The sequence below is a fragment of the Phodopus roborovskii genome, unplaced genomic scaffold, assembly GCF_943737965.1.
Source record: "Phodopus roborovskii unplaced genomic scaffold, PHOROB, whole genome shotgun sequence".
Classification (NCBI taxonomy): Eukaryota; Metazoa; Chordata; class Mammalia; order Rodentia; family Cricetidae; genus Phodopus; species Phodopus roborovskii.
This window is the reverse complement of record NW_026126563.1, coordinates 13,638,444-13,651,785: the sequence shown is the minus strand read 5'-3', so window position 1 is coordinate 13,651,785 and position 13,342 is coordinate 13,638,444. Positions and strand designations below refer to the sequence as shown.

The following is a 13,342-nucleotide window of genomic DNA, read 5'->3' as shown; positions in this document are numbered from 1 at the left end:
ATGAACCTTCTGGTCAATGACATCACTAGAGACACAACTGGCCTGAAGTGCATATACCTTCTGGTCAATCAAATCTAAGACGGTTTTGTGGAAGTACTGGATGATGAAGCTTTTGATGACTTCAGGAATCACCTGATAGGTCTGTTGCTCATACTGCCGTTCATATGCAAGGTCCTGCTTTGGGTCTCCTGTGTGCACACCATAGTCTACTGGGTAGGCCCAGGGATCACATACAGCAACGGGAGTGAGGAAAAGAGCAGAAGAAATACTCCGCCCTGTCAGGCCTGACTGGAAGTCCCGCCCTGCCAAAACCCCATCTCTTATGGCATGGTCAATTGGATAAATCTTGCTACCTGCCTCAGTGACAATGGATAGAGGGCTTAGGTATAGGGTTTTGAAGGCAAGAGAAGCTTATATGGCCCCACCCTTCCTGTCTCTTGGATTTATCTATTTTCTTCCAGTTCTACATTTTATTATTTTCATGGATTTGAGTAAATCAGCTCATCCCCCCCTTCCCCAGGAACATGCACACACACCCTCACATTTGAAGTACCATACTAAAACTCCCTAAAGTATTTTTAATTTTAAAAGATCCCACAGAGGGGTCAGAGAGAGCCCTACCACAAGAAGTGGAAGTATGAGCTGGGATGGCCTGCTGCCAACACTACGATTCACACAACCCGAGTTCGAGGAGGCAGTAAGAAGCACCGTGCCCTAAGGTTGGGTGCAGGAAACTTCCTGGGGCTCTGAGTGCTGTGCTCGCAAAACAAGGATGGTTGACGTTGTCTCTAGTGCGTCCAATAATGAGCTGGTCCCTCTATACCACGACCCTGGTGAAGAACCGCATTGTGCTCATCGACAGCCAACGGTACCGGCAGTGGCACAAGTCCCACTGGGCACTGTCCCTGGGCCGCAAGAAGGGGGCAAGCTGACTCCTGAGGAGGAAGAATATTAAACAAAAAATGACCAAAGGAAATTCAAAAGAAATATGATGAAAGGAAACAGAACGCCAAAATCAGCAGTCTTCTGGAGGAGCAGCTCCAGCAGGGCAAGCTTCTTGCCTGCACTGAATTGAGACCAGGCCTGTGTGGCAGAGCAGATGGCTATGTGCTAGAAGGCAAGGAGCTGGAGTTCTACCTGAGGAAGATCAAAGCCTGGAAAGGCAAATAAGCCACCATTCATAGCTCATGCAATATCCCAAAGAGCCTCAGGGACAGATCTCTAATGGGACCGTACAGGACTGGGTATCAGCCAGTCAGACCTCAGTTCTTCCCAGACTTGCATTTCCTTTGACAGCCATCCTTCTGCCCAAATTTAAGACAATTCAAGACAAGCTATGATGTGTTGAGGAAAACTAAAGGCTAGAAGCTGCCTTATGCAGAGCAATATTGGGGTCAAGTTGAACTCAAAGCAAACTGGTTGTCATAGTTTCCAGATGTGTGCAATCAACAGTCACGACAAAGGGCCACCAAGAGCTTTCTTTATAGAAAATGGTGTTCTTGACAAACATTCTATGTTCGTAGTCTCGATCCTGATTGCAAGAGCAGACATTAATTATGTGCCTAGTGCTGAGTCTGGGCTTCCCATTGTTGCCTCATTTGATCCCTGCATTCATTTACTATCTTGCATATGAAAAAAAAAGGCATGGAAGATATCTGCAATGTATATTTAGTAGTGTACAGCCCATAAATGTATTTTGAGGTTACACCTTGGCCTTGCCTGAGCCCAACATTCAGGCATTGCTCATGACACTATGCTGCCTTCCCCCCAAAATTTGAGAGTTTTAGTAAAATATATCATGGCTAGGAAGATAGGCTGCTGATCATCTTCTGTGCACCTAACAGTAAGCAAGCAACCTCCCTAGAAAGAGTCAACAGGGATTTGTGTCATTTACCTGAATCTGGGCCACTCTCCTAGCAGCTAAATGAGGAAGGGACAAATTGTAGGGGATGGAAGGGGACTTGGAACTCTTTAAATGACTGTTTAGCAGGGCTGGGCATGTGGTGATGCCTATAATCTCAGTGTTTTGGAGGGTAGCAAGAAAACCAGATGTTTGGGACCAGCCTGAGCTACATAAAAATATAAGCATCTCCACTCCACCCTAAAATCCTTAATTCACCTTCAAAGTTGTTCTTGTCTTTGTTTCAACTAGAGCTCTTTGGAGAAATTCGAGAGGAAGCAGCAGAGGCCACCAAGTCACCGACTCATTCTTTTAGGTGACCTCAGTCATTATGACACAAAATTCTCTACCCAAGAAGTATTAGTTTCTGCTTCTTCCTATTTTGAATGTGTGATGGATGACCTGAGTGGTGCATGCTCAAAATGTGCATCTAAGCTGAGAAAGACTGCATGCATGGATGTCCATCACATGGAGCACATCACATGCATTCCTGGTGCCCAGAGAGGGTGTCAGATCCCCTGGATCTGTGAGTTACCATGTAGGTGCTAGGAGCTGAGCCCAGTTGCAAGAGCAACAAACGCTCTTTACCACTGAGGTGTCTCTCCGGAACGTGCATTTTTACATGAACATTATGAAGTAAAGTTCCCTGGGGGAAAAAAAATGCTACACCTGTGTTATTAATGATTCCACACAGCTGGTTGTCTGATTGGAAGTTTGTGTTTGTAGACAGAAGGGCCAAATTAGCTTGTGGGTTTTTGTTTGGTTGGTTTTGGTTTTGTTGTTGTTGTTGTTTTTAGCATCTATTCTCATTTCGAATCTGTTGTGTGATAAATACCCTGACAAAAAGCAAGTTAGGGAGAAAGGTTTTAGCTCCTAATCGCAGCTTTCAGTTCACCATTTCAGGGAGGTTAAGGCTTCAGGAAGTTGAAACAGCTAGTCACATCCACAGTCAAGAGAAGAGAGAGGACAACTGCACATGCTCACTCGTGTTCAGTTTGAGTTCTCTGCTGTCATGCAGTGCAGGTTGCACAATCACCAGACCTCAAATGGTGTATTAGCCAATCCCCCACAACATGTCTGGAGGCTTACCTTATCTAGACAACCCCTCCACGAGACTCTTTCCAGGTGGCTCTAAATTATGCCAAGCTGACAGAACTAATCATAGCAATACCTTTAGAAGCCAATCATTGGCCACTCTTGTGTCTGAACATCCCTGTGACTGTCAGCCAAAACTTTTGGGATGTATTAACAGACAGATAACTTCTACAAATGCAAGAGCTAAAAGTGCCACCAGGTGGTGTCTGAAACCTACATCCAGATAGTTCCCTGGTGGTTCACTGCAACCCGTCTACCTGCTTCCCTCTGTATTTGAAAATACCTTGATTTCTGACCTCATTTTGTTCTACAGTGATAGAAGCTTCATGAAACCATTTCCACGATGGAACATGTCATTTAGAACAATCTAAATTCATGAATGTGCCATGATCACCTGTTTCTGGCTTGGGAAACAATTCTTATTCCCTTTGAAGTGAGAGCTGTGTTTTTGTATGCATTATATGTATAGATTTCCCTGCTTTAAAAAAAAAAAATCCCCTCTCAATTTTTATTTAAGGATACCATGCTTTCCAGACAACCTCACTACTGCCAGTAATAGATGTCCCCCCACTCTTTTATGTTCTGGCTGGTTTGTTGTTGTTATTTTGGCTTTCTACTCAGCAAGATGTACAGCTATTGGGCACAAGAAGAAAGCTCCTGTCGTAGTTAGGTTTTCTATTGCTGGGATGAAACACCTGACTAAAAAGCAAGTTGTGGAGGGAAGAGTTTATTTGCCTTTCACTTTTACACTGTATTCCATCATTGAAGGAAGTCAGGACAGAAATTCAAATAGGGTAGGAATCTGGAGGTAGGAGTTGAAGCAGAAGCCACAGAGGGGTGTTGCTTACTGGTGTGATCCCCATAGCTTGCTCAACCTGCTTTATTATAGAACGCAGAACCACCAGCCCAGGGATGGCTCCACCAAAAAAGGGGCTGAGCCCTCCCACACGATGACTAATTTTAAAAATGCCTTACAGCTGGATCTTATGGAGGCATTTTCTTAATCGAGACTCCTTTCTTTCAGATGGCTCTAGCTTGTGTCAAGGTGACAGTGGCCGTATGTTTGGCATTTACCTTTGTCCTTAGAAAAACTATATATATTGGTAGTATGTGTGGTGCCCATAGAGAGTGGCACTATTAGGTGGTGTGGCCTTGTGGGAGAAAGTGTAGGCCTAGTGCGGCAGTCTCCTTCCCGCTGCCTACAGGTCAAGCTCCTTCTCCAACACCATGTCTGCCTTCATGACATCATGCTTCTCCCAATGACTACCATGGACTATGTTCTTTTTTAAATAGATTCTCAATTGTTTGATTTGATCAATAAAGACTTAGGAGCCAGATGCTGGGATGAAAACCTACTAGCTCAGAGGGGCAGAGGAAGCAGCCAGCTGACCTTCCTCCTCCACCAAAGTCCCAGGAAAAGATCTTTCTCCTATGCCGTCTCAGACAGTTTTCCTCCACCTCACGGTCCCTCCCTTCTATTTCCTGTGCATCTCTCACACCTTCCTCCTGACTCCCTATTACTCTTTATGGTTACTTCGGTCAACTTGTTGCTTGCGCTGCCTTTTGACTATGGAGTGTTGTTTTTATTTAATCCTGTTTACAATAAGCAGAAAGTGCTTAGATTAAAGGTGTGTTCTAGGGCTGAGCCATACCACAGTTAGAGACAGGTTTTTCCAGTAAATAATGCAGTCTTGGGGTTCACAGTGTGATCAAATATCTTGCAACAGGACTAAACCTCTGAAACTGCAAGCCAACCCCAATTAAATGTTTTCCCTTATAAGAGTTGCCATAGTCATGGTGTCTCTTCACAGCAATAGAAACCTTAACTAAGACCGTATGTATGTGAGTGTGTTATGCTCATGCATACAGGCATGGAGTATGTCTGCTTTTATATTGGTTGCAGGGATCAGATGACCAAGCTTATATGGCAAGTACCTTTACCCACGGGGTCATGTCACAGTCCCTACCTTTGTTTTTTTTTTTTTTCAATTCTTCCTTGTGATATTTGTTATGTGCTTTCAATTCTATATACAAGTTGGTATCACGAACCATGCCTTTATTTGGCATTGGTGTGAGGCTATAGTGTATGCTCAGCCCAACTTCCTTTTCATGTTCAAGTCACTTTCAAGTTTTATTTAAACTAGTAGAAACTAAATGAGATACTCAGAAACTAACGGATGAGAGCAGTTTGTTTTGCCCTTCTGTGTGTGTGTGTGTGTGGGGGGGGGTAAGGGGCGTGATGTCCTGGGTAATATAAAAAGTCAGTTGTGGCTTCTCTGAGAGAAGGGAAGGAGATGGATGTTTAAATCTAGCCATGGAGATTTAAGAGCTGGAAGGAGAGGAAAGAGCCACTAGAACTCAACAACAGGGTTTGCAGTCATTGGAGACCAAGTTCAGAAAGCCATGCAGTCTGCTCCCACTGACTATGTGGGTTCCGATGGACTTTCATGGCACAAGAAGGGTAAGGTTCCAGAGTCTTTAAAATTTAAGTTCCACCAAGCAGATGAAGTGGATCAGGTACCACCCAAGACAGAAAGCATGGATAGAGAAGTGCCTAGGGGCTGCTTACTCACCTCCCTACAAGAGCATACCAGAGCTGCTCTGAGAATAAGCAGGGCGGCTGGACCAGTCCCTGAGGGCGCACTCCCAAACCAGCAGTATCAAACGAAATTATGTGTTCCTAATACGTGGAACTATTTACAAGAAATGGATTCAGCAACGAGCATTTACAGTCCCAGTGGTGGGACTATGAAGTCAAGTCCAGTGACTCAGCCTCAACCCTTTTGGCAAGCTCAGGCACAGATTTTAGTGTGCAGCCAACATCTGCATGAGTTCTCCTTCTGTAAACCCCAGGAATAAAGAAGTATTCCTTTCAGATACAGGCTATATTTTATTTAAAAAGAATGCCAGACTTTCACAGTTCCTGTAACTTTCACTGAAATATTCCCAATACCGAAGGAGACCTTGAAGCAGTCAGTTCCCTGGGAGCCAAGGAAGCGAGCGGAAGAAGACTACAGCAGCATAGAATGTCTCTGTCTGTCTTTTCAAAAAGCGAGTTTTACTTTGTGATTCAGAGCTTGTGGCCATCTTCTGCCCCCTGGCAATTCTGGAGTCACTTGATCCCAGATCCTCAGGAATAGTAGGTGAGTGACGAACCATTGAGAAAAATTAATTCCCTCACAAACAAACAATACATATTCACAAACACACCCCCCCCCAAACAAACTTACAAGCAACCCACAAAAACTGTCGATCTTTGGTGGCTTTCAAAGGATGGAGCCAAGGCCTATGGAAATGTGTATGTTTTAGCACACAAGGAGACAGAGATGGTATTGATGGAGCCTGATCTACAATAAGAATCTACCAACCAAGGCCTCCACTTCATAGTTCATTGGAGTTAACAAAGTAAGGAAAAGGAGGAAGATGAATGTGGTAGGTGGGCATGGGTGCACACCTGACATCTCAATATCTGGGAAGCTGAAGCAAGGCAGGAGGATTGCAACTTTTAGCCCAGTTTGGGCTATATAATGAGGCCCTGTCTCAAAAATAAAAATAAAATCTCAATTAATTAAATGTTTCTAACTCTCTCTCTCTCTCTCTCTCCTTTCTTTATTCCTGAGTCCCACTACATAACCTTGGCTAACCTGGAACTCACTATGTAGACCAAGAAGCTAGTATTGAACTCAACTGGGTGACCAAAAATTCATGGAAAGCAGCTGTGTTTGCAAGGCAGGGTGACTGATTAGAGCTGCAGTGATATAAAGGAGGTTGGGATAGTGCAGGACTGAGCTTGATTACCTAATCTAGAGCTAGCTTTAGCCCCCTGAAGAGCCATTCCTTGTCAATCTCCTTGTTAGAACTAGCATCCTGTGACCAATAGATTAAAAGCCCTTTGGAATTTGTTAATAGGCTACTAAGTTCCACCAACTCAAAAGCTAAGAATGTCATCAGATGTCATCTGAGGCCTGTAGGAGAAATTCCTCCATCTTGGTGGGACCCACATCTCTGATATTTTCAATGGGTGTGTGTGTGAGTGAGTGTATGTATGTGTGTGTGTGTATTCTTTGCCTTTCAGAAGCTTTTCAATTTCAGGAGGTTCCATTTATTAATTGTTGATCTCAGTGTCTGTGCTACTGGTGTTATGTTTAAGAAGCAGTCTCCTGTACCAGTTCATTTAAGGGTGCCTCCCACTTTCTCTTCTAACAGGTTCAGTGTGGCTAGATTTATGTTGAGGTCTTTGATCCATTTGGATAAAGGTTTTGTGCAAGGTGATAGATATGGATCTATCTGCAGTCTTCTACACGCCAGCATTCACCATTTTTTGAAGATACTTTCTTTATTCCATTGTATAATTTTAGCTTCTTTGTCAAAAATTAGGTGTTCGTAAGTGAATGGGTTAATATAAGGGGTGTCAATTCTATTCCATTGATCTACCTGTCTATTTTTATGCCAATACCAAGCTGTTTCCAGGAATTTATCTCTATAATAGAGGGACAGTGATGCCTCTGGAAGTTACTTTATTATTGTTTTGGCTACCCTGGGTTTTTTGTTATTCCATATAAAGTTGAATATTGTTCTTTCAAGGTCTGTGAAGAATTGTGCTGGGATTTTGATGGCAATTGCATTGAACTTGTAGATTGCTTTTGGCAAGATTGCCATTTTTACTATGTTAACCCTACCTATCCAAGAGCATGGGAGATCTGATGGGAGATGCCATTTTGTATATGTTTCTCATACTGGTTAATGAATAAAGCACTGTTGGCCAATAGGAAAGGAAGATAGGAGGGACTAGGAGACAAGGAGGAAAGAGGAAGGAGTAAGGAGGAGTCAAGATGGAGAGTCTGGAGAGATTAGGATGCCAGCCGGCTGTCCAGTAAGAGGAGACCACGTGGAGATTAACAGAAATGGGTTAATAATTAAGACAGAGCTAGCCGATAAGAAACTAGTACCTGGCCAACAGCATTATATCAAATACAGATTCTCTGTGTGTTAATTGGGGCAGGCACAGCGGTGGGACCAGACTGGCAGCAGCAGGAAAAACCTAACTCCCTACAGAGATCTTTCCATTTTCTGTTATCTTCTTTAATTTCTTTCTTTAAAGACACAAAGTGCTTGCTATATGTCTTTCACTTGTTTGGTTAGTGTTACCCCAAGATACTTTATGTTGTTTGTGGCCATTGTAAAAGGTGATGTTTCTCTGATTTCTTTCTCAGTCCCTTTGTTGTCTGTGTATAGTAGGGCTACTGATTTTTTTTAGTTTATCTTGTATCCTGCCAGTTTGCTGAAGGTATTTATCAGCTGTAGAGGTTTCCTGATAGAGTTTTTCAGGTCTCTTATGTAAACTACCATATCATCTGCAAATAGTGAAAGTTTGACTTCTTCCTTTCCAATTTGTATCCCCTTGATCTCCTTTTGTTGTCTTATTGCTTTAGCTAGAACTTCAAGTACAATATTGAAGAGCTATGGAGAGAGTGGACAGCCTTGTCTTGTTCCTGATTTTAGAGGAATCGCCTTAAGCTTCTCTCCATTCAGTTTGATGTTGGCTGTTGGTTTACTGTATATTGCTTTTATTATGTTTAGGTATGTTCCTGTTATCCCTGATCTCTCCAAGACGTTTATCATGAAAGGGTATTGAATTTTGTCAAAGGTTTTTTCAACATTCATCTAGTGAGATGATCATGTGGTTTTTCTTTTTCAGTTTGTTTATATGGTGGGTCATATTGATAGATTTTCATATGTTGAACCATCCCTGCAACCCAAGGATGAAACCTACTTGGTCATGGTGGATGGTTTCTCTGATGTGTTCTTGGATTTGATTTGCCAGTATTTTATTGAGTATTTTTGCATCAGTGTTCATGAGGGATATTGGTCTGTAGTTCTCGTTCTTAGTTATGCCTTTGTGTGGCTTGGGTACCAAGGTAATTGTGGTCTCGTAAAAAGAGTTTTGTAATGAACCTTCTGCTTCTATTGTGTGGAACAATTTGAGGAGTATTGACATTAGCTCTTCTTTGAATTTCTGGTAGAATTCTGCCCTGGGCTTTTTTTGGTTGGAAGACTTTTGATGACTGCTTCTATTTCATTAGGGGTTACAGGTCTATTTAAATTGTTCATATGTTCTTGATTTAATTTTGGTAAGTGATAGTTATCCAGAAAATTGTCCATTTCTGTTAAATTTTCGAATTTTGTGGAGTACAGGTTTTCAAAGTATGACCTGGATTTACTCTATGTCTATTGTTATGTCCCTCTTTTCATTTCTGATTTTGTTAATATGCATGTTCACTCTCTACCTTTTGGTGAGTTTGGATAAAGGTTTGTCTATCTTGTTGATTTTCTCAAAAAACCAACTCTTTGCTACATTGATTCTTTGTATTGTTTGCCTAGGTTCTACTGTATTTATTTTATCTCTCAATTTGATTATTTCCCAGTGTTTACTCCTCTGGGGTGAGTTTGCTTCTTTTTGTTCTAAGGCTTTCAGTTGTGCTTTTAATTCTCTAGAGTGACTATTTTCCAGTTTCTTCATGTGGGCACTTAGTGCTATGAACTTTCCTCATAGCACTGCCTTCAAAGTGTCCCATAAGTTCGGGTATGTTGTGTCTTCATTACATTTGAATTCTAGGAAGTCTTTAATTTCTTTCTTTATTTCTTCCTTGTCCCAGGAATGGTACAATTGTGTATTGTTCAGTTTCCATGAATTTGTAGGGCTTCTGCAATTTGTGTTGTTGTTGTTGAATTCTAACTTTAAAGCATGGTGGTCTGATAAGATATGGAGGGTTATTCCAATTTTTTGTACCTACTGAGGGTTGCTATATTGCTGAGTATATGGTTGATTTTAGAGAAGGTTCCATGTGGTGCTGAGTACAAGGTATATTCTTTTGTGTTTGGATGGAATGTTCTATAGGTCTGTTAAACCCAATTGGGGCATAATTTCTGTTAGTTCTTTTGTTTCTTTGTTAAGTTTCTGTCTGGTGGTCCTGTCTAGTGTTGAGAGTGGGGTGTTGAAATCTCCCACTATAAGTGTGTCAGGTCTTATGTGAGATTTGAGTTTTAGTAATGTTTCTTTTATGAATGTGGGTACCTTTGTATTTGGGACATAGATGTTCAGAATTGAGACTTCATCTTGATGGATTTCTCCTGTAATGAATAAGAAATGACCTTCTTCATCTCTTTTGATTGATTTTAGTTTAAAGTCTAATTTGTTACTTTCATTGGCATGTTATTCTTTAGGTTGGGAAAATTTTCTTCTATGATTTAGTTGAATATATTTTCTGTACCTTTGAGGTGGGGGTTTTCACCTTCTTCTACACCTATTATTCTTAGGTTGGCCTTTTGACAGTGTCCCATATTTACTGGATATTTTGTGTTAGGAATTTGCTGTACTTAAGATTTTCTTTGGTTGATGAATCTATTTCTCCTAGTGTATCTTCAACACCTAAGATTCTCTCTTCCATCTCTCATATTTTGTTAGTTATGCTAGCATCTGCAGTTCCTGATCTTTAACCCAGCTTTTCTATTTTAAACATTCCCTCAGACTGTGGGTTTTTTGTTGTTGTTTTTTGTTTTTTTTATTTTGGTTTGGTTTTTGTTTCTCTTTCAGCTTTCAAGACTTGCACTGTTTGAATTGTTTTTTGCAATTTTTGGTTTGTATTTTTCTCCATTTCTTGAATTTTTTTGTTTGTTTTTTCTTCCATTTCTTTAAGGAATTTTCTCATTACCTCTTTGAGGGTCTCTGTCATCATTATAAAGTTATTTTTAAGGTCGTACTCTTCTGCTTCATCTGTGTTGGAATGTTCAGATCTTGCTGGTGTGGAGTCCCTAGACTCTGGTGGCATCATATTGATCTTTCTGTTGTTGACTGTGTTCTTATACTGTCATCTACCCATCCCTTCTTCTAGTGTGTACCTCCCTCTCCTGGTGGGTACAGGACCAAGGTTCTCTCCCAGTGGGTCCAATACTCCGATGGCTCCCCTCTTCCAGTGTGTGGAGGTGGGAGTAGGATGTTGGCAGACTCTGGATGGGCTGGTCTGCTAGGACAGGTTACCTTATGCACAGTCCTCAGGGGGCTCCCAGCAGGGCACTGGAAGGTGAGCTCCTCATGTGGGTGGACGTGAGTCTATTTTGTAAATGCCTTGATTTATGACTTTCTTTGTCCTGCTACTATAAAACTCCATGGAATTCTTCCACATTGAAGCCTGGGATGACCTGGCTTCACGTTTTCTGGGCCATGGTCACTCAAATTTGACTCCAGAATAAAGTCTCTCTTACTCCTTTTGAGGAGAGATGTGTTTTTTGCATCAAGGCCTGCCTCTGCCTCTTGAGTGCTGGGATTACAGGCTTGGACCACCATACCCAGCACTTCCTCTTTGATTCTTGAACAGAATCTCAGATCATCCCAAACTAAGATTAGTTTAGTGGGAAGACTCTGAAGGAAACAAAAGAGGGCCAGTATTGATATCAGCTCAGCATAGATACTTATGGACTATAACTCTACAGTCCACAGAGGCAGGGATCTGACAAGGTCAGAAATGAAATAAAAGGTGGTTAGAATCTTATTTTATTTTATTGAGAGCTGTTCTGATGTACTTGCTTTTATTCTCCGAGAGCCTTGGGACTCCAGCTGGGAATCCTGACTGATGCTGTTAATAGAGGAGAATTTTCACTCAGCAGAGGTTGGAAGGTCAGAAGTACACTGAGGAGTCGGGTAACATAGAAGGAGCCATGGAGCTTTCTGATAAGGACATTTTTGGGGATTAGCAGTGACCTGGAGACTCTGTGACCTTTTTAAAGACACTGAAAATCCAAATTAAAGAACCCAAAGGAAAGCTCTTTGCAGAGGGGAAAGCAGGGCAGGCTAAGTGTGGCCTGTGGTGTGTGTGTGTGTGTGTATGTGTGTGTGTGTGTTTGCCAGTCTTTGCGGGGCTCGCTTCTGCTATGATTCAGTTAGTGGTGACACTCAGAAACAAGGCTGTAGACAGGGAAATCAGCTTAAAGTGCCTCGACCCTTTGTTGCTCAAAAATGTCTTCACTAAAAGATAGACACACTGGGACGATTGGAAGGGAAAAGTAAGCCTTGCAGACATAAAATTGCTCTATTTGGTTTTCACCCTTGAAGCAGCTTGAAGAGAGAGGGACCCACCCTGGCTTCTGTGTCCCTGTGTCCTTTCTTCTTAGACCTCTTTGTTCCTGTCAGCCCCCTGTTGTTGGAATAGAGCTGATCTAGGTAGTCTTCTAGGCTACTGGCAAAGGCCTCTGCATAGCACAGTGAAGGGACAGACAGCTGGAGGTTAGGACTGATCTCCATAGTCCTTCCCAGCAATGTCCTCAGAAGTCTGCTCCCAGCTTACAGGGAATTGGGAAAAATAAAGAGATCCAGGAAGGGACACCTGGGGGGGGGGTTGTATTTACAAACAAAGCTTCTGAAACACAGATTCTGTATATAAATCAACTCTGTGATTGAGCTTGGCATGGTGGCACATGCCTTTAATCCCAGTATTTGGAAAGAGAGGAAAGTTAATCTGTGAGTTCAAGGCCAGCCTCGGCTACATAGCCAGTTCTAGTCCCGCTAGAGACACACAATGAGACTCTGTCTTAAAAAATAATAATAATAATAACAACTTTAAAATGATGACTTGATGCTCATTATATGAATGATATAGTCTCGTTATATATTCTCATATTACGAGAATATATGTGATTCTTGATCCCCATTATATGAGTCCAAGAAACAAAAGTACATTCCCTCTCCCCATCAATAACTTAAACTTTCAATTGTGTAGAAATAGTTAAGGAATCCTCCAGGACTATTTTTAAAGAGCAAATTTCCTAGTTCTATAGTATCTTGTAATCCCGAGGCATTTAGGGAAACTACATTCCTTGCATTCTGAACCCTGGCCGTTTCCTCCCTCCCTGCCAGCAACTTCAAACACTGCAACTTCTGCTGACAGGACACTTCTTGGACCAGCACTGATGAATTGTCAGTAACTAATCTCAAGACAAATCTGTGGTGGACACACTGTCATATTATGTCCCCTGCTCCAGAGGGAGGCATTTATTTTGAGGATATTGAGAAATTCCATTGCCATTTGGGGGAAGTGACAATTGGGAGTATCCATAAATTAAGGTGATCACCCTCTATACGAGGGTGTCCTCAAGGGACATACGTGAAAGCAATGTTGAATAAAATATATAGCTAGTACTCCCATATGAATAAAAACAGACCTTGTGGTTGTGGCAGACATAGAAACGGACACATTTGACTCTAGCTAGCTTCTTTCTTCTCCCAGGGAAAATAAACTTGAGAGCTCTAAACTGGAACAAACACCCAAGCAGCCAGACTGTAACCTGTTTTAT

The 13,342-nt window shown here is 41.9% G+C and overlaps 1 pseudogene; it reads left to right on the top strand.

The window, feature by feature from the left end:
- Positions 1–1,170, top strand: LOC127234960 (40S ribosomal protein S8-like; annotated as a pseudogene).
- The last annotated feature ends 12,172 nt before the right edge of the window (positions 1,171–13,342 follow it).